The following is a 21,457-nucleotide window of genomic DNA, read 5'->3' as shown; positions in this document are numbered from 1 at the left end:
CAGCTGTCGTGGGCGATCGGCCGTTATTGTGCGAAATAGCACACGCGGAGCGTTCAGTCACAGCCTGCACTATCTGGCGAGGTGAAATAGGCGGGTCATCAAGCCCGCCTGTTCGATATACTCACACAGGCTCACGTGTGTTCTCTCGCGGACGCGCGCACTGCCCGGCGGCTACAGGAGCACAGCTACGCTGTCCGGGATTACCCCCTGCGCTCTGTAAGCCGCCAGCAACTCACGTCGTGGTTCGCCTAGAGTGGCACATTGCAGAAGATGTTCGAGAGTTTCTACCGCACCGCAGCCGTCACGCACGTCACTGGTGGCAAGTCCGTGGCGCATCCGTCGTTCCCCAGGCCACACACATCCAATGCGTGCACGGAGGAGCATTGCGCGGTGCAGCCGAGTCAGCGAGCGGCCGCTGACGCTGTGAATGCGCTCACCTCTTGCGATGCGTCGGTCGGGGTGCTGCGTCCGGAGGTGGTCCTCGATTACCGCACGCACATCCTCCAAAGCAAGTTGCTCGTCTTTAGGAGGGAGTTCATGTGCTGCGGTCGCGAGCTCGTCGGCACGTTCGTTGGCAAGTGAATGTTTACGCAAATATGTCACATTTAATTTTGCTTACGTTGTTGTTGTGGCTGTGGGAAGAAGGAAAAGAAAATGCACGGGCCTGCTACTGGCTCTGTAGCTGAGCCACCTCCGCTACCTCGTGCAGACAGAAGGGAAAATAGAGAAGAAAGAAAAGAAAGACGGAGAGAAAGACGCGCGCCAGCAACAGCCGTCGTCCACTACCTAAGCGGTGGCGGTGCAATGACGGTCTACAACAGATAAAAATTCGGTGACTGGCTAGCCCCCGCCGCAAGCGGCGTTGACTTACCGTCCCAACCCCGTAGGGCCAGAAATAACCACCCTTCACCACATTCTGCCTATGCTTATGTGCTCAAGCGAATTGTTTCCCGTGGTAGTGAAAACATTTATTATATTACAGAGAGGTATGTACACTATAGGGGATGCCTAGACAGGTACATCATTGGCGTTTGCCGCAGCTCGGGCGCGCTGCGTTAGGACGTTTTGGGCCTCTAGTGTGCAGCAGCCGGACAGGGTCGCCTCCCAGTTTTCTCGGGTGGGGTTGGATATAGGGGCAAAGATAGCTGTTTCTGGCAGGCCCACACCATGTGGTAGATGTCAGACTCCTCCTCACAGTGCGAGCGCATCCCGTCGAATTGTGGATCAAAATGTTTTAGAGTAGCCGGGCACGACATTGTATTGGTGAGCAGGCGCAAGAGCACCCGCTCGTTAGCCTTCCACAGCCCTTTTCACGGGTGGGAAGAGTTTGGTGCGCGGATCTGTAATATTCATATATTCGTTTAAATTTGTAAACTGAGCTGAAATAAAAACCCTTGTCCGCGTCGGGTCCCGTGAGAAATGCCCGGAAAGAGAGCGCGCGGGCGTCGGCGTCGGCTGCCTCATTCCTTTGGAGACCTTGGTGACCTGGTGCACAAACGAAAGATCGGTACGCGGGATCGGAATCTCGACTACAATTCTGGTATATGCGGTAAGCTAGGGGAGCAGTCCACCCTTGCTGGACGTTCCGACAAGCCCCTCGCGAGTCGGTTATGTATTTGGAGGAAGAGGCAGAAGCCGCGAGGGCGATGGCAACCTCTTCTGCGTGGGTTGGTGACTGGGCCTTCAACGTAAGGCCTTCTACTGTTTTGCCCTTGTGGATGACCGCGGCTGTGTACCAACCACTAGGGTTCGGGCCGGAGATGTTCACATAGAAAATTCCTTGTTTGCTTCCATAATGGCGGTCTATGGCTTCCGCCAGCGCCAGGCCCTGACCATTATGGTCTTCTTTGGACATGTTGGCGGGGAGAGGCCGCACATGGAGGGCGCGTCTCCATTTTTCGGGAATGCGACACCTCTCCTCTGTAAGTTGGGTGTGTTGGATGTGAAGTCGGGCAAGAAGACGGTGACCCGACTCTGTCTTTGTCAGACGCGTGTACTGATTAGTGAGGTGGGCCTCCCGAAGCTCCTTGAAAGTATTCACCCCCCCCCCCCCAGCGCCATGAGATGGCTGGTAGAGGTGGAGACCTGGAGTTCCAGTGCTCGTTTCATGATTTTGCGGAGGAGAGTATCCTCCTCCTGTTGCCGCAGGTGGAGGTAGGGAGTCGAATGCACGATTCGACTGGTCACGAATGCGTTCGCCAGCCGCAAAGCGTCCTTGCGTCGTAACCCACCGCGCTTGTAGGAAACCCGGCGGACCATGCGGCCCACCTGGTCCGCCACCTGCCGGAGCTTGGCGAGTATTCTGTCGTATCGTCACTGGTTGTGTATAAAGAATCAAATAACTCTGATTTCTTTAGATTCTTAAATGGGACCGCTTTGCAAGCTGAGATTGATTTGAGTCGAGCATGAGCGCGAGGGGCGCAGATGCACGAATTCAGATTTCTGCGGTGAGCATTGGAGACCACAGCCGCGGGCATAGCGGTCCACTATGCTAGCAGCCGTTTGGAGGATGGGCTCCATGTCCCCCAGACACCCTTGCGTTGCCCAAAGGGTGATGTCATCGGCGTACAGCGCGTGTTGCACTCCTTCGACCGCACCCAACAAAGCAGGTAAGCGCATCATTGCAACGTTGAATAGCGGGGGGCAGCACTGCGCCTTGCGGAGTGCCCCTTGTGCCGAGCAAAAAAGGTCCGTGTTCTTGATCCTGTATTCGGAATCGGACAGTCTGTCTGTGAGAAATTGATGTCGTTGAAAGTGTTCGTACCACAGTGCCTTTGACTCAAGTGCATGTGTATGACCTCGTGTGTTACATTGTCGAACGCCCCTTTGAAATCAAGGGCGAGGACGATTTAGTCGTCTCTTGTGCATGGAATGGGATTCAGTATTTCGCGGTCGAGTTGGAGTAGGACATCCCGCGCGAATCTGTGTGGGCGAAATGCGAACATGGTGTCCGCGAAAGTGTTGTGTTGTTCAAGGTACTCAGACAGCCGATCTCGCACCATCGTCTCCATCAATTTGCCCGCACACGAGTTGAGAAAGATGGCTCGGAGGTTGTCCGTGTCGACTGGTTTCCCGGATTTGGGAATAAAGGTGGTGAGAGCCGTCTCCCATTCAATGGGAAGGGGGGTTTCCCCCATCCATATCGCATAGATATAGTCAAGAAGGCACTGATGCGCCGTGTCAGGGAGGTTCGCCAGACGTTTGACGGTGACCTTGTCCCTGCCAGGCGCAGTGCCCTTCTTCATTTTGGCCAGACTGGCCCGCAGATCGTAGAGCCGGAATGGGTTATTCAACTCCGAGTTTTCTCTGCCTGCATAGGAATAGGCCGATCCGCGGGGGTCCTGAATTGCGCACAGGTAGCGATCGCGTAGCGCCACCGCCAGCTGCATTGTGTTTCCTTGGAATGAGTGCATGGCTTTGTGTAGGTGTTTTTGCGGTTCTGTGCATGTCTGTGTTCGATTGATGAGGGCTCGGAAGAGCCGCCACGTGTTGCGGCTTGAGATTTGCCTCGCCGCCGTGTTGCAACGGTCCACCCGGTTAGAGTCAGCGAGTTGGGCCGCGTACTCTGCTGCCTGCCGGGTGAGATCCGTAATGCGAGCTTTGAGCTTATTGTTGTGTTTCTGACGCTTCGAGCGGCGCGTGAGGCCACGGCATGCTTCCCAGACATGCAGGAGGTGGTTTTCTACGTCTATAACTACCTCTGTGAGCTGTATTTGTTTCTCACGAGAGTGAAGGTGCGCCATGATTGACTGGGACCAGGTCGTGTAGCCCTGCTCTGTGATGTTCGTGCTATTTTCTGTTGGGAAATTTTGGCGAAAGGTAGTCCAATTGGGATGCGGGCTTTCGCAGTGGGGCGCTTCAGGGGGCGTGTGTAAACGGTTGTGTTGAGGATACAGTGGTCGCTACCGAGGGTCTCCTCGGTGTTGATCCTGTGTGTCTGTGTCTTATGTTTCGTGTGTCTGTGTGTCTTATGTTGCGAGCGAAGGTGAAGTCCGGGCATGTGTCTTGGGTCACCGAGTTGCCTGCGCGGGTGGGAAATGCTGGGTCGATATAGAGGGTGAGGCCCAATGTGGACGCCAGTTCTGCCAGCTTACGTCCGTGCACTTCCTCCTTACGATAGCCACATAGCTGGCTAGGGGCGTTGAAGTCACCCACGATCAGCAGGGGATCACGACCAGCATCTTTAAGCGCACGGCTAAGGCCCGCGAAGGTCACTCGCTCCAGTTTCGGGGAGCAGTATACGTTAAGCACGTGCAGGGGAGGATCTGATCACCTAAGAGGGAGGATCTTCACCATCATGTATGAATAGGGTATGTTGCGATCGAGGTGAATTTCGGTGGCTGTGTATGATTTGTGCACGAGGAGACACGACAAAGGGTCTTGCTGGAACGTCGCGTAATTAGTCAATTTAGCTGCCGTACTTGGCTCCTGGAGGGCAATCACGGCGGGCAAAGCCTCGAATATTTCGAGACAGAGACGCAGGTTCGCGCGTTTCTGCCGAGCCGTGGACAAGCCGCTGAAGCGTCCGACACTTCCTTTATTAAAGCGAAAGCCTTTCTATAGGCTCATGGAATGAAATCACGGGCGCGAGGGTTGTGCCGACACTTCCTTTATTAAAGCGAAAGCCTTTCTATAGGCTCATGGAATGAAATCACGGGCGCGAGGGTTGTGCACGAGATGTGCGCGGGATGAGAGGGAGAGAAAGCACAATATTTGCACCTGTCAGAGAGCATAGATGATCGGGTGAGACGCAGCTCCCCAGTTCACCGTCTATCTCCCCCCTAGACGTCGGCAGGAATCAGGTGGCTTCTAGAGGCGGCCTGGGCTTGACGGATGATTTGTTTTGAGGCTTTTTCTTCTTGGCTGTAAAGGAAGGATTCACATGACTTTTTATTTCTATGTATCCCGTTTAGCGCTGGGCAAGCCCAGAGCATGTGATTTAGGGTCGCTACGCCTTCACAGCTTTTGCATTTGGAAGAGTGCACCTCAGGATGCTATTTTTGTAGGATATACGTCTTTGGGAAAGTGCCCGTCCGCAGTTTTCGCCAGATTACTTCTTCCGTATTTGGATCTGTGCATCGGATCTTTGCTCTGATGTGTCACTTGTGAAGCATCCTAATAACGTCATCAAAAAAAATAAAAATCTTGTCTTCATCGGCAATGGAAAAATAAAAATCTTGTCTCCACCGGCAATGGAACCTCCATACCGTGGATACTCAGTTCAGCTCTTTAACAAATTCAAAATCAAAATCGGCGCAAAATCAACGCCTAAACTTCAGTTGGTTAGTGGTGCATAGAAATATCAAGTGTGTTTAATTTTTTTCCTCCGTTTATAAGATATTTTGCGATTTATTGCCTGGTTTAGCCATTTGACGCTGTAGTCCCTAGCGATTGATTGGTAAGGGCACGTTCCTTTGTGCTGCCGACGATTCTCCCTATAGGGTGTACAAAGGAAAAAATGGACGGTAAATTGACCTGAAGTACACGATATTGATATTACTTTCATTTCTACCTGAGTGGCTTTTATGCCGCCGGAAAAAATTCCGAGAGAACTGTGGAATCTACATTGCAAAATCGAAAGCCTAAGCGTTGCTGGTATACACGGTGCATCACGTTCGCTCTCATTATCACTATCAACTAAATACACTGTGATTATTATTGCTACTGTCATTGTTGTCATTATCACTAATAACTGCGTCACTCTTATCGCTACGGTCATCCTTACGGTATACAAGGAGAATTATGATGTGCGGTTCACGGTCTCGGACGCGGCGCAGTTGGTTAATGTAGGCCAATGGACTGCACACCATATCGCCACCGATGGGTGCGCCTCCAAGCAGCAAATCGCGACATATAGATGAACGCCGCACCGTGCCCTTGAAGGATGGGTGCGCCCGAACGGGCTGGGCTAAATAGGCAAAAGCGGTGCGGGAGTGATTGCGTTGGTTTCCACGGCCTGTATTGGTGACGTCGGCTACATCACTTAGGAAGCTGCACACAGCGGGCTGATGACGTCCTTTACGCCTGCTTATGCCAATGCTTCACAGAAACTTCATGTTTTAGAGAAAAGCGCACCTCGACTATGTGCGAGTGAATCTCTCCAAGCGGTTTTTAAAACGTGGGTCATAGTGTAAACCGTCACACAGACGAGAAGAGGTGGTCGCACTTTCAAAAGTATATAAAAGCTCGGCTAATTGCCCTTGAATTGGAGGGCCCACACGCTCCTTCAGACGGGTCTTAGATTCGTGGGTTAGATAGCCTCATTTCGTACGGTGATAAATCATCGTAGATATCACGCTTTAAGCTTCCTAACGAGCGGTCCTTGCACCAAAGCGCCTGCTCCTCGAATATTCTAAATGCTAAAATTCGAGCAACAATGAACCATCTAATAACTAATTCCCCGTATTCGTATTTTTATTAAACCATTGGAATAACAAAATATGCAAGTGGAAAACGCATGTCCTAATTCTAGGATATTCTGTCACCATGGTTCTATTTTTATTGCAATAGCAATACTGCGCCAGGTTTCGAGTCGTCGCATGGTCCCGGCGGGGCTAGGCCACGTTTGAAGAAGAAGAAGAAGAACGCTTGGTCACCGGCAGCTAATGCCTTCGTTCCACATTCAGTTCCGCAGCATTGAACGTTTCTCATTTGTATGTGGGCTAGTAGCTTACGCTCTTGCGTCTTACTCTTAAAGAATGAGCTTAAGTGTCTTCAATAATTTAGCACTTTACACTGATGGTGCGTGATAGGGGAATAATGTAGCAGGCAAAATAAGCTTTCGCCGTTGCTATCGTAATTCAACTAGGGTTAACTAGAGTTAAACCACAAATAACTTTTTCACAAATAGTCTGAACGTAATCACGCGTCTTGTAGGCGTGGTCTTGAGTTAAACGTGTTAAGAGCCTTATAAAAAAGCATCCTACATAAAAGGTTTTAGAGGTGGTTAGAGCAAACGTACCTGTTTCGATGTCCTTGAGACATGTCGGTTCAGCTGAATACCTTCGTAGCCTACAGGCGATATGCACTGGCGCCAACATGGCATCAAACCGCGGCGATGGACGTAATGCTTTCGGTGCACGTACCAGACGAACGCCTCCGCTAGCACGCTTTCCTCACGAGGCGCATTCAGATTGCCGCTTGGAATTAGTGAGCATGACAGATTCGGCCGGCTGTCACCGCGTGCGACAGCAGCAAGAAACAACGTCACGAATAAGCGCCACTTCGGATGGGAAGTCGCACCGCTTAGCGCTGCTCAAGCTGAGGTCGAGAAACGTGTCCAACGACGCAGTTGGCTGACTCGAAGCGCAGGTAATGCTAAGAGATATCAGCGCTTCCGTGAAATCGATGAGTAGTGTATGCTCGTATGCCGTAGCCGCAAATAGCAGAAGCTGCCAACTTGGATCTCTCGTTTTACATGGGACGGTTATGTCAGAATCAGCCGACCAGGAACCTGGCATTCACGCACCCCTATAGGCCACTAAGATACGTACATACGGCTTGGTTAAAGGCTTGATTCCAACACGGCTGCACATCGCGAGTCTCGTGTTACAGTGGCTACTCGTGTACCGACGTGAAGTGCAAGTGGCCTAGTGTCATTCGGTGCGAAGAAGCTGAAGTTGGATGCCGACCGTCTCTCGGTGTTCTCGGCATGCTGTCTGGTGCTCATTGGTCATCATCATCATCATCATCATCAGCCTGATTATACCCACTGCAGGGCGAAGGCCTGTCCCATATTTCTCCACTTAACCCGGTTCTGTGCTAGCTGCATCCACTTGACCCCTGCGAACTTCTTAATCTCATCCGCTCACCTAACTTTCTACCGCCCCCTGCTACGCTTTCCTTCCCTTGGAATCAAGTTTGTCACCCTCAGCGACCATCGGTTATCCTCTCTTCGCACTACTTGTCCTGCCCATTTCCATTTCTTCTTCTGCTTCTTAATTTCCACTAGAATGTCGGTAACTTGAGGTATTTCTCTGACCTACTCTGCACGCTTTCTATCTCTTAATGTTACCCCTACCATTTTTCGTTCCATAGCCCTCTGGGTTGTCCTCAACTTAAGTAGAAATCTCTTGGTTAGCCTCCACGACTCAGCCCTACAGCTAAGTACAGGCAAGATGCAGCTGTTGTATACTTTCCTCTTGAGCGATACCGGCAAGCTGCTAGTCATAATCTGCGAGTGCTTGCCAAATGCGCTCCATGCCAATGTTATTCTTCTTGTTATTTCCTTTTCATGGTCCGGATCTGCGGTTACTACCTGTCTTAAGTAGACATATTCGCCTACTACTTCCAGTATTTCGCTACCTAATGTAAACTGCTGTTCCTTGCCGAGGCTGTTGAACAGTACCTTAGACTTCTGCATATTTATTTTCAAGCCTACCTTTCTACTTTTCCTGTCTAGGTCATCCATCATTATTTGCAGTTCATCCCCTGAGTTGCTTAGCAAGGCAATGTCATCAGCAAATCGCAGATTTCTGAGGTATTCTCCATTTACCCTTATCCCTAACTGCTCCCATTCCAAGTCTCTGAATACTTCCTCTAAACAAGCTGTGAATAGTACTGGGGAGATTGTATCTCCTTGCCTAACACCTTTCTTGATGGGAATTTTGTTGCTTTCTTTGTGAAGAACTATGGTTGCTGTGCAGCCACTATATATATCTTCCAGCACTTTCACGTACGGCTCGTCTACCCCCTGATTTCGCACTGCATGCATCATCGCCGAGGTTTCAACTGAGTCAAATGCTTTTTCGTAATCAATAAATGCTATTTATAAGGGCTGGTTATATTCAGAGCATTTTTCATCACCTGATTGATGGTATGGATATGATTGATAGTAAAGTACCGTTTCCGAAACCCTGCTTGATCCGTTGCTTGATTACAGTCTAAGGTTGTCCTGATTTTATTAGCGATTACCTTAGTAAATACTTTATACGTAACCAGAGGTGGGCAAATGCCCTCATTTTGGCCTTTCCTCCCTCGCCCTCAGTTTCCAATCGGCAGCCCTCCCTCACCCTCCCCCTCACTTAAAAAACATTATTCGCCCTCCCTCGCCCTCATCCTCCCTTAAAAAATATTGCTGGTCCTCACTCACCCTCACCCTCATCTCATTTGCCCTCCCTCACCCTCAACCTCATGCCCAGCAGTTTGAATATTTTAGATATTTTTCATTACTTTCGATCTATGACAACGTTACAGCGAGTCAAAGTAGGCGCAAACTATTCTTATCGGCGTCTGTTTTCGGCAGTGTCAAGCCGCGTTGATCATTTAGCAATCCAAATTCTTCGAAGCTAACAGTAGACTTAAATTAATGACAGTGCTGCATTCATGCTGTAGCGTATCACTGGTAAGAGCCATCTGGTACTTGTTCCGACAGTTGCTGAGAATAAGATATGCACTGCACATTAAAACCAGAGACTGTGAAAAGTGCAAAGAACAATTCTGCCAGTGCCCTAAGCATACCAATCAAAGTCGAAACTTCGAGGAGAAAGGAAAATAACCACTGTCATAGTTACCAGGCAAACCTGCCCACCGGTTTACATGCCATGTGTTTGAAGGAGATAGAGTGATGAAATACGTGTACACAGCGCATGAGGGAGGAGGAGGTTCTAACTTCTAACCAGCCGCAGACGGAAGGAATGAGGCGTATACGGCATATTAGACAACAGAACAATGTAATCTAATTCAAGTAACAGAAAAACGCTATCACACAGAAGCCGTAAATTTCGAGGGAGTCAGGGGATCATGACCCCCGATCGCTTCGCAGAGGGGGTTGGAATTGGGGGACATAGCATGCGAGCCCGGGGCCGTGCGCGACAATTTCCGACATGTACATGTAGTGCCATTTGGGAAACGCCACGTAAAAATGCGTTTGTTAGGACACGGCGCCGTAAATGCCACCAACGATGTGCCCCGATCGCATCCCGCCTTCCTCCAAGAACAAACCAAAAACGCAAAGTGAAACACGTAACTCTGTTGCGCTTCTGGTTTTCACGAACGCCGCCTCAGTGTTGCGTGAAATCGTTTCTTTCTATTTTTCATTTTCTATTAAAGTTATACGAGAACAGGACGAGACAGAGCCTAACTAGAGCAGTACGATGTGCAAAGTGAACAGGCCAGAATTTTATGTATAAGGTTTGATTATGCTTCCTGAATAGTGTGCTTAAATCTAGGATCACTTATGAAAAAAGCAGTGCTTACAGAACGGGAACAGAAGAGCAACACATATGCGCCAACTAGCCGAAATCAGCACTCTGCATTAATTCGCCTAAGTTCACATCTCCATAGCTGATCTGCTTCATTCCGGACAAACCCGCATATGCAAAAGCCGGAAAACGGATTGTCTGCACTGTGAAGGCAAGAGCGGCAAAAAAATGAAACTCACCCGGAACCTGCATGACGTCCTACACACCTTTCACTTGGACCGCGCATTTCCCAATAATATCCGAGGACACTGCCACAATGGAAACTTATTCGCGCACATAGTACACGGACGTCCTTGAGCATATAGAATTTGCAACAGCGCAAAAAAGTGTTGTTTCAACAAGCGTCAAAAACTTGAGTGGTTCGATCGAAAGGACACAGCAACACAAACTGAAGGGCTTCCCCAGCCATTCCTGCCGTTCGCTGTTTCTTTTCTTTTTTTTGGAGGGGGAGGGGGGAACTGAGCTAAAGGAAGACCCTTTCTTTGGACAGAGAGCGGGAAAGGAACGCACGGTGGTCGACGCGTGTGTATCCTTCCGAGAGCAATGCTGCCACGTCCATCCATGTCTCCAACCGGTGCCTCAGGGAGATCTGATAAGACCAGCCACAGCCGCCTTTTGAGCCCAGCCGTGGACCAGCGTGCGTGGTCTGCCCACTGCTCGGATATTTTTTTTGTCTTTTTTTAACAGCTTTCCTAATGACAGCTGCCCCCGCTATGGGAGGAGGAGGAGGGGGGGGGGGGGCGTCAAGCGCCTGTCGTCGGCGCATTGCCACAGGGTGCAAAGCTCGGCGCACACTGTTTTGTGCGTTATCTGTCGCCCTCCCAAGCGGTCTTCAAACGAAGCGCCGCTAACCAAAGCTCTCGGGTGTGCAAGCTGAGGTGCACCCCGGTTAACAACGTTCCGGCTTACAGCCTTGTAGAACACTGTAGCCCACCGAATGAAACATCTTCCCGCGGCCTAGTACGAGTAGTGGCGTTCGTTGCTTCGTTTTTAGTTTGCAACACACAGATGGTGTATGCGTGTGTTTGGCACGAGACAGAAAAATTAGCAGGCATCTCGCTGATCATTCCACTGCTTCACACGAGAAGCGACCAACAGACTGCACAACAACATGGAAAATCCACGGAAGAGAGGAGGCCTCTTTCCTTCAACAGAAATGACTGAGCACAACCAGGTGCACAAAAATCAGGGCTGTCATAGTTTCAACTTGCCAGCTTGAGATCCTAGGACATACCATTACTACGCGGAATGGGCTTACCTTTATCTCAGCTGTCTGGTTTATTAATATTGAGTCAGTCTTTGGGTGAATGTGGGGCGCTTAAGCTGGGAGGTAGTGTTGAGCGTTCGAGAGCAGGTATCACGCAAACCCTCGAAGCCTTCTTCCCTAAAGTCTTCCTCTTCTTCAGACCTGGTAGACGTTTTAACAGTATGCGAGACAGGTGCTCTCTGGTGCGACTTTAGCCTTAGCGGCATGTATCCGAGCTGGTCATCTTTATGTTAAAAAAATGTGGGGACACTTATTAAAACGTTCTCATAAAATCCAAAGCTTTGGCGTTGAGGCAGTGGGTCTTACTCCAAGTCTAAGCGTCCTGGAGGGCTGGACTTCGACGTCACCCTCCCATCTCAAAGGTCAAAAGCACTCAGTGCGGACCTCTATAACCAAATGTGAATTGATATTTTGTAGCTTTTCTCGAATCTAAAACCCTGCTTTACGTCAGTTAAAAATTCCAGTTTAGCGGTAGCCTTATTCTGCAGCATTGAGCCTACGTCACTTCTTCGCTTTATATCGTTACGTACCAAGCACAGTAAACCATGCTTCGAATAAGAAGTCGTTGAAAGCCGACATAAACGTGGTCCGCCCCTAGAGTGAAGCTGATCTTGGCAAATAAGGTAATGGCAAAATAAGAACACTGGCCCGTTGCCGTATGTGCGATTAAGTTATCGGATAAGGCGATGGAGGCTTCAATTGCTAACACAAGTGGTGAATTCCATCTTAATGTAGTATGCTTCGTATACTTTTCTGCTTGTTTCGAACGCAAACTTCTTCATGATTGTCATTTCGCAGAATCGACGTGCACGTTTTTGGAACAGAACCATGACACTGACGACATAGACGGCCAGTTCCCCACCACCCCGCCAGTGCGTCTACTCCTGCGTGGAGCTCTGAAGTGCGACGTTTCTGCAACATCCAATTCGTTCTGTGTAGCTTCTGACACGGGAGATCGGTATATGGTAAACGACGGCACTATCCCTCGGCACGAACCTGCCTAGGTGTTTGATACTGCATCCTTAGCTGCTTGTGCTTTCCTTGCACCATATTGCACAAGCTAGTCAGTTTTTCGGATACAGTAATGACTACCAATACGTCACCTTTCTGAGCCACATTTTTTACGCGGTGGGAAATTTGATAGTTATATAGAATGACAACGGATCTTGTACCTTGCGCTTCTTCAGCGCAGCGGTGCTGCTCTACATCCCTAGCATCCCTGGCAAGGTCCTCTAAAACAAAGGTGACAATCTCAGAGGCAAATCCTGCACTGGACAGTGTTTGCAGCCAGACATTCACGCTATATGTGTCATTGAATGTAGACAGGATTTGTCAAGAGCGGCATGCAGGTAGTTTTTAGCAATGCTCTTCTTAAGAACCTTTGAATGAGCTAACTGGTGGCTTAAAATACCTCCCTTTTTTATTGCGAGGCTGATACCTCCAGCATGCTTTGATTTTGCGAACAGCAACACATGTATCTAAGAACTGCAAGCACCCTTGCGCACCCAACCCGAAAGCACATTCGGCAAAGAATTAAACCCGGTACAGTATTGTCATACCCCCCTCATGCGTGAGTCTATGACAGCATTCGGCCTTAAGATCGTCGGGCATTCCGATGCATTAAACTTATTCTGAATACAGAACAGATGCTAAAATCACAGAATATTAAAGAACCTTACTCCGGTGCAGGACTTCAACAGGTTAACACGAAATGAGAACACTCTATAGACTTTGGATACTGGAAATGAAACAACTCTTTCGCGAAATTGCTCACACGCTGTAGTTATTACTTTCAAATCGATGCTATGTTAACACCCATCTCAAGAAAACTGTCTTAGGAAAATAGAAAAAGTAAAACTTAAAGCTATGGAAATTGCAGAAAAAACAATGCGCTGTAATTACGAGCCGCACATATTAATGCCCGATTTGACAATTTTGCTAATTCACAACAGAGAAAAATGATAACATAAATAAGAAAATACTTCTTGTTTCTACAAACACATGACAAAGATTGCAACGGATATTGAACTGCGGTTTATTTTATTGCAGCTATTATTAGCACAAATTCAATGCTGTTTGTTTATTTCCGTTGGTTTTGTTGCGAATTGTAATTTACACAACTTATGAAAGTTTTATGTAAAACCTTGCTAACCAAACAGTCAAGTAACACTGTCAAGACACATTTCGCATGCGTCGGCTACTCATATGCAAGCTATCTGGACGAGAAAAAAACAAACATGTGGTAGGGTCCTGGCAGATAAGATCACCCCACCTCGGTCTTTTGTGTTCAACTTTCTCTACGCGTCTCCTCTACTTCAGACGCGCTTTTTTTTTTCTGGTCATGTTTTTTCCTAAATGGCAAAGAAATGTTAGCAGTTAGAAACGGGGGTCCTGTGTATTTTGCTGGTCCTGTCGTGTTCTGTGAGGCTGGAAAGAGCGACATCGTTCTCGGTGACTTCCTGCAGCTTCCTAGGGTCGTTTTTAGACTTTTCTTTACCACGAGCGCCGGGGCAATTTTGTGGCTTTCGTTCCTGCTTCTTCTATAGCTGCAGCGCCTGTGTCCCAGTCCATTACATCTGTTTTCTATACAACACATGTCCAGTGGAGGAGAAAGCGTGTTGTCACCCATGCCTTTCGGGTTGCCGCGTGTTTTTTCTTACTGCAGAAACTACACTTTCGTGGAGCATTTGCCCTCGCCCCTCAAACTCTTTATCTTTCCCTCCCTCACCCTCCCCTCACCGCCTCTGCCCTCCCTCACCCTCGTCCTCACGAATTTTTCAGCACCGATCCTCCCTCGCCCTCACCTCACCGAGTCAGATCCTCACGAGGTGAGGGTGAGGACGCCCTCATGAGGGTTCACCCTCGTGAGGATGCCCATGTCTGTACGTAACAGACAGTAAGCTTGTTGGTCTGTAATTTTTAAGGTCCTTAGTGTCCCCTTTCTTGTGAATGAGGATAATGTTTGCATTCTTCCATGGTTCTGGTACCGTCGATGACACCAGGCACTGCGTATACAGGGTGGCGAGTTTTTCTAGCGCGATATCCCCCCCCCCCCCCCCGCCATTCAGCAAATCTGTAGTTATCTGATCCTCTCCAGCTGATTTTTCCCTTTTCATAGTTTCTAGTGCTTTCTTGACCTCGTCCTTCATCACTGGTGGAAAATCTGACTGTTTTTCCCTACCGCCAATCTCATTACGGTCCTGACTACTTTGGCTACTGTAGAGATCTGTATAGAACTCCTCGGCTACTTTGACTATCTTGTCCATATTAGTGAGGACGTTGCTCGCCTTGTCCCTTATCGCATACACCTGGTTTTTGCCTATGCCCAATTTCTTCTTTACCGCTTTAAGGCTTCCCCCGTTCTTTACAGCGTGCTCAATTTTCTCCATGTTATACTTCCTTATATCGGCCACCTTGCGCTTATTGGTTAGCTTTGATATCTCGGACAATTCGATCTGGTCTGTTGGATTGAAAGCTTTCATACTCTGGCGTTTCTTAATCAAATCTTTCGTGTCCTTAGACAGCTTGCCGGTATCCTCTCTAACTATCCTACCGCCTACTTCTACCGCGCACTCAGTGATGATATCTCTGAAATTATTGTTCCTTGCCTCTAGGGTAATGTCGCCATTCTCAGTTAGAGCTGCATACCTATTCTGTAGCGAGATACTGAACTCTTCTGCCCTCCCCCTCACCGCTAATTCGTTGATGGGCTTCTTTCTTTCTTACTAATCTGTTGCGTTCCTTCCTCAGATTTAGGCTAATTCGGGACCTCACCATCCTGTATTCACTGCATCGCACTTTCCCGATTACCTCTATATCTTGCATAATGGCGGGGGTTGAATACATTATGAAGTCAATTTCATTTTTAGTCTCCCCGTTAGGACTTTTCCATGTCCATTTCCGGTTCTTCCGTTTGCTGAAGAAGGTATTCATGATTCGTAAGTTATTGCGCTCTGCAAACTCAACTAGTAACTCCCCCTGCTATTCGTAGAGCCAATGCCATAGTCACCTACTGCCTTGTCTCTTGCCTGTTTTTTTCCTACCTTGGCATTGAAGTCGCCCATTAGTACAGTATACTGCGTCTTTGATTTTCGCACTGCCGATTAACATCTTCATAGAAGCTCTCAACTGCCTGGTCATCATAACTACATGTAGGTGTATAGGCCTGTACAACCTTCAGTTTATACCGCTTGATAAGCCTAATTACGACGCCTGCAACCCTCTCATTAATACTATAGAATTTATTACCCGGTATATACTATTGACAAGGAAACCTACTCCTAGTTGTCACCTCTCTGGTAAGCCTCGATAACACAGTACTTGCCCATCCTTCACTACAGTATATGCCTCATTCGGCCTCCTAACCTCACTAAGCCCTATGACATCCCATTTCATGCCCTCTAGTTCCTCTAACGGCACTGCTAAACTAGTTTCCCTTGCTAGGGTTCTAGCATTAAACGTTGCCAGGGTCAGTTTCCAATGGCGGCCTGTGCAGCGGAGCCAGAAGTTCTTAAGCACGCGTCACAGGTCTGACCGCCGCCGTGGTCAGTTGTTCCGCAGCCGCTGGTGACTGAGAGCCGGGGTTTTATGGAGCTTATCATAGGAGGTTGCGGCCAATTACTGCACCAGGGTGGCCAACTACTGTTCTGCAATTAATGTAAGAGGGCAGTTCTTAGTGGGAAGTATCATTCGCTGGCGCATTTCTTTCATTACTTGTTCAGAATGTCAGAATGTGCGCACAGAAATCATTCACAGTAACTGTGTTTTAAGTTGAGTATAATAGACGCAAGTGTTATATCAGTGGATAGCTTATGTAGAGCAAAATTGCACTAAAGTTATTTTAGGTCCCAACTCTATAGTAGTTAATTAGTTAATTGAAAATAAGAATGAAAGTCATGTTACAAAATGTTCGTATACCATTGAATAGCTGACGCTAATATAATTGCATTTGACCATTTGCAGATCCTAATTAGATTACATTAATTAGTTACATGTGAATAAAATTGAGCTTCGTGCTGATTGCTGGTTTTATTTATTTATTCATTGTGATTAACAACTGTACTTTAATCGACACAGTCATATATCACCGGACAGTTTTTATCGAGTACGATTGCCTTACACCAGTCGCAGATTTTAGTTAATATCTGTTAAGAAATGCGAGTCACGAGCCATGCTTAGAAGTCATGATTACACATTACGTTTTCAACTGCACTCCTTACATTATGCTACTTTTTGAAGTGCTGAGTAATGCTATGTTGCATATGAGAAACTGTCATAAGTTATCATCACGACTATCAGTCATGGTTAAAGATAACTCCACACCCACTTTTAAAGGACTGATTAATGCTACTTTGCATTATGACTACGAGCCATGAGTCACTGTGGCTCTCATTCATGACTATATATAAGGCTTGCACATGCTGCACGTCTTATATAGTAAGCTACATTGTAAAGTTCAGGGTCATGCTACGTTTTATTATTACTACGGTTTAGAGTCATGATTATAACTATTAGCCATGGCTGCAATCTTTTACAGACTCCGAATCTTACAGCACTCTTCACCGTAAGGTGCTAAGCCATGCCACGTCGCATATGAGTCATGATTGTGACTATGAACCATCACTGTATGTTTGTACAGGCACCCCAACTTACAGTACGGTACATTATAAAGTTCTGAGATACGCTAATTTGCATTTAAATTATGAGCGATGATATGGTTATAAATGATGTCGTACGAGGTCGGGGGACGTCACCTTTGGTCATTCATGACTATTCGTATCCTCTTACATGAGGCAACATCGGTAAGGCGGTCTGAATTTCATGCCATGGATGGCCAACAAGTGCAGGTGGCTTTTCTAACAATGGGAGATTGAATGCTTTTGAAGTAAAACGAGTGACCGTTTATTGAAGCAGAGCCGCCACATTTCGCCAGTTGGCACATCATAAAAAGTATAAGTGTAAATGTACACATACAAATAAGAAAAGTCTAATCCCAGAGTTTAGCATGTTCGCTACTGCAGGGTGCCTAATTCGGACGCGCAGTTAAGAAACAGAAAAATAGGGAAACAGTTCACCTCACTCATTAAGGGAGTGACAGGATGGCGTTTCACAGATACCAATGACGTTTTCACACTTTTTATTTTTATTTTCCTTTTCTTACTTTAGTATTTTGTTTTACATTTTTATACGCCGCTATTAAGCATGAGCAAACATTGCTGTTGCATTCTGAGCAGGCTGACACCCTTGAGCACATTGTTTTATTTTTTCATTTATTAGAAAAATAATTCATCAATTATATACTCTAACTTGTCTTAATGTCAATGAGCTATGACTGTTCATTCCGAGCATATTGACACCTTTTAACCCCGTCTTCCAATTTTTCATGCTTCAGTTATTTCCTTCATTAATAGAAAAATTAAACAATTTATTTCTTCATTAGGATCGTCAAGCACTGGTTTTTAATTAGCATCATCAAGCTCTTGCCGACTACGACACCGACGGCTTTTGGACTCGAGGAACAGCATGAACTGCTGCTTAAAATGCAAAATATTTCAAGTTTCACGGGCATACAATAAGATCAATATCCATCGCAGTGCGCAACTCAAGTCACTCTAGTGAGAAGTAAAGAAAAAGATAGACCTTCGCAATGCTCGAGTACCGACACTCTCCTGCACACGGAGCGCCCGCCTCCGCTGGTTCAGTTAGATCCCAAAATGATGCTGTTGCCATGACAACTCTCAACTGACAAAACTGGTCTTTAGCTGGCGGCGGCAAGTGCTGGTTTAAAGGCTAGCAACTAACACAGGGTGCCGCCGCGATGTTAGGTAGCCATACATTGGCCATCTTCTGACCTCGCGTAATCACTTTACCTTAGCGGCTATGTTGAAGCCCAGAGTGGCACAGTCGGTGCAAGGTAATGGAAACAGTGCTTGCTAAGAAAGCGGTGGTCAAGTGCTGTAGTCAGTGACTGCTTATTCGCATGATTATTGTCCGCGCAGCTGCCATGGAAACAACTTCAAGTCACCAATGCTAATCAGCGGCAATGGTGCTAAGATCTGTATACGCGGGTCTGCGAGTTCGATTCAAGCAGCGGCGGATGCCTGTATTTCGATGGAGGCGGAATGCTAAGACCCTCCAGTACTGATGATTGAGCAAGTACAAAACATCGGATTACCACAGCCGTTTCAGAGACCTCCACTACTGCTTCCCTTAATCACACAATAACGGAGTAACTGGAGCAAAACATAACTAATATTAGTATGGAGAGTATTAGAATGTTGGAAAAAGTAGCATAAGTTTGGGTGAGAGGATGAAGAAATATCTGAGACAGTTTTCCTTGGGAACCACTTACTACTCATATATCCCTAGCAAGACACTAATTGAGCCGGAATGCGTTTGTCCCGCAATTCTATTCATGGACATTTAGCGAAAGATCGGCACACGCGATTACAGCTTGAGTTTTAAACGGCTTTCTTTGTCGATAGCGGTTCGAAAACGGAGGAACAATGTGGCGATAACCGTACGTAGTTTCCTTTTATGTCAAGCAGAGGCCACAACATGTTTTCAGAAATATGGCGAGATCAATTCGAGAAGTTAAATCACCTGTCACGAAGCGGAACAACGTGTGTCTGTATACGCGCTCAGACTGTTTGATATTTTAAGTGGTTGAACGGTCGCAGACACTCCAAACGCATTGAAGTATGGAAGGACTCATATTATGTTTAGCTTAGATTAACGGATACCTGCTATAAAAAAATTACGGCAAGGAAGTTAACAAGCGGGTAGCACCTGCAACCAGATGAACATTTCGACAAAAGTGCAACAGCAAACAATGTATTTGAAATCGGACGTAACTCAAGTTCCACCCACGTGAAGCCTGTTCTATATTTTTATTGTAGATTCCTTGATGCATACTTTGCCCTTGTGAAAAAGGCGTGTAAGCAGCATATGGATGCGTCATCAAAACAGCTAAAATCGCACAGCTTGTACCGCTTCCCTGGTTTGTTTTTAGTCGCCAACAACCCCCATTTGCTAAAGCGGTCTTTTCCTTACCGGTCACTGCTCTGCGGTCGCTTTTGTGCTGTAGAAAATGAGCGCGACAATGTTTGAGCGCTCCATCAAAAGCATGAGAAAGCTCCATGCATCAGCCAGACGATCACGATAAAGGAGCAGGCTCTCGCTGACACCAGCTTTTTTACGTAAGCAGATTACAATTGCAGATCTGGAGCGGGGACCTCATTTTCAATTTCGCGTTTGCCGACACTAATGAAAATTCAAAATAGTTACACGAATGTGAAAGCAAGGGCACTAAGCGTAGTCGTACCATACACCGCTGGGGCAGCCCACCAATCGCAGCCCCTCAATCGGCGGTGGCGCCCCTCGCGGCAGCTTTGTCCCCGGAATTCGGCGGGAGTTTCTTATGCGACAATTACGAATATTGAGGAACTTTAGTATTGATTATCCTTGACGCTTAAATTAAATGTATATTTTTTTTTGCGAGTTGCTCTATAGTTTTAATCTAAAATATGTGCAGAAAGGCAGAACTGCATGAAGAAAGAAGTACAGGAGCGCTGCGTTTCATTTCACGTGATTGTATATCGTTTCGCAGCGTTCCCAACATCAAAAGAAAGTTCGGCTGCGCCCCACATAGGCTCACCGGTGGTCTGGAAGAGTTTCCTGATGGTCGTAGTGGAGAGGTGTCCCTTGCGGCGGAGTCGGTCACTGAGCAGTCCTCCGGCGAGCATGCCTGCGCTCTGGGCGCCGAACATGGCCGCGTTGACGAGGCCACTCTGTCGCACAAACGAGGGAGAGGGTTTCACAGCACAATAGCAATGACGTGTATGATCACATCGTGCACATGCATCCCAACCTGGAGTGCGCACTCCTGCTCTGTTCCAGTGGCTGTATGGAAACCAATACGCTGACATTTTACATACTACTGGGCCACATTTTATGCCAGGCATTTTTCTGGAGATTTCCCCTTAAGAGCAATCACTTAAAATCGAAGATCTCTCTTGTCGCTGATCTCCATGGTGTCTCGCATTGTGGAAAATCCCATTCCGAGATATCAATTCGTAGAATATTCAGAGGTGTGTCCGTGATCTTTGAGTGAAGATATTCCTTTAAATATGTACCACAAAGGGCGCACCTGCACATGCTTGCGCGTTTAGAATGCGTCTACTGACGCTGTGATGAGAATGGGCGTCACTCGCCCCATAGAACTTTCATGCGGGCTAGTTTGTTAGATGCATCTGATAACTTTTGGCGCTGAATTGTCTATCACATACACATCCACACACACAAGAGATTACAAGGCCCGAAGTTCGGGTGGTTTGGGTTTCTTGTAGTACAGAGATAAGAGCAAAAATGTATAGCGCCTCTTAAAATTGGTGTGCCATTATAGAAGGTATGACTCCAGTACCATTAGACATACCTCCTGCCGATGCCTCTGAAGTAGAAAAGTTGCATTTTGCATTTTGCAGGGGCAGGTATACATAAGGCGTCCGACAGTGACGCATGAGAGAAAAAAAAATTGAAAACCTTTTTTGAACACTTCAAATTGATTTTTCCTTTCAAGTAAATGCTATTTTCGATGATGCGATGATGGCTACTTCAAGAATTGCCATCAGCATATTTTGAGAAACGTTTTTACGTGTATATCAAATATTCGTCTTGTGCTTTGTGTCAGTCACCAGCATGTTGAGAGCAGTTGGTCTCGGCAAAACATTGTAAGGAGGACGAACCTAAACACACATTAGTGAGCAAAGAGGTAACATTTTAGTTCATAGATTCAATTTTTTTACCACTATAAAACTTGATCATGAGCCCGGTGGGAAGATAGTTCTACAATATGCAACAAAATTTATGAGCATACTAAGTCACGGTTTGCTCTCGCAGCAAATTTAGTATGCGTCTTCATTTTTCTAAAAGAGCGGGAAAGCGACAAGCGCCATCACAGACACACTCTCCACGAAAAGATCAATTGAAT

This window comes from Amblyomma maculatum, chromosome 4, assembly GCF_055883805.1.
Source record: "Amblyomma maculatum isolate TAMU_Amacu chromosome 4, ASM5588380v1, whole genome shotgun sequence".
Taxonomy (NCBI): Eukaryota; Metazoa; Arthropoda; class Arachnida; order Ixodida; family Ixodidae; genus Amblyomma; species Amblyomma maculatum.
Note: the sequence above shows the minus strand (reverse complement) of the source record.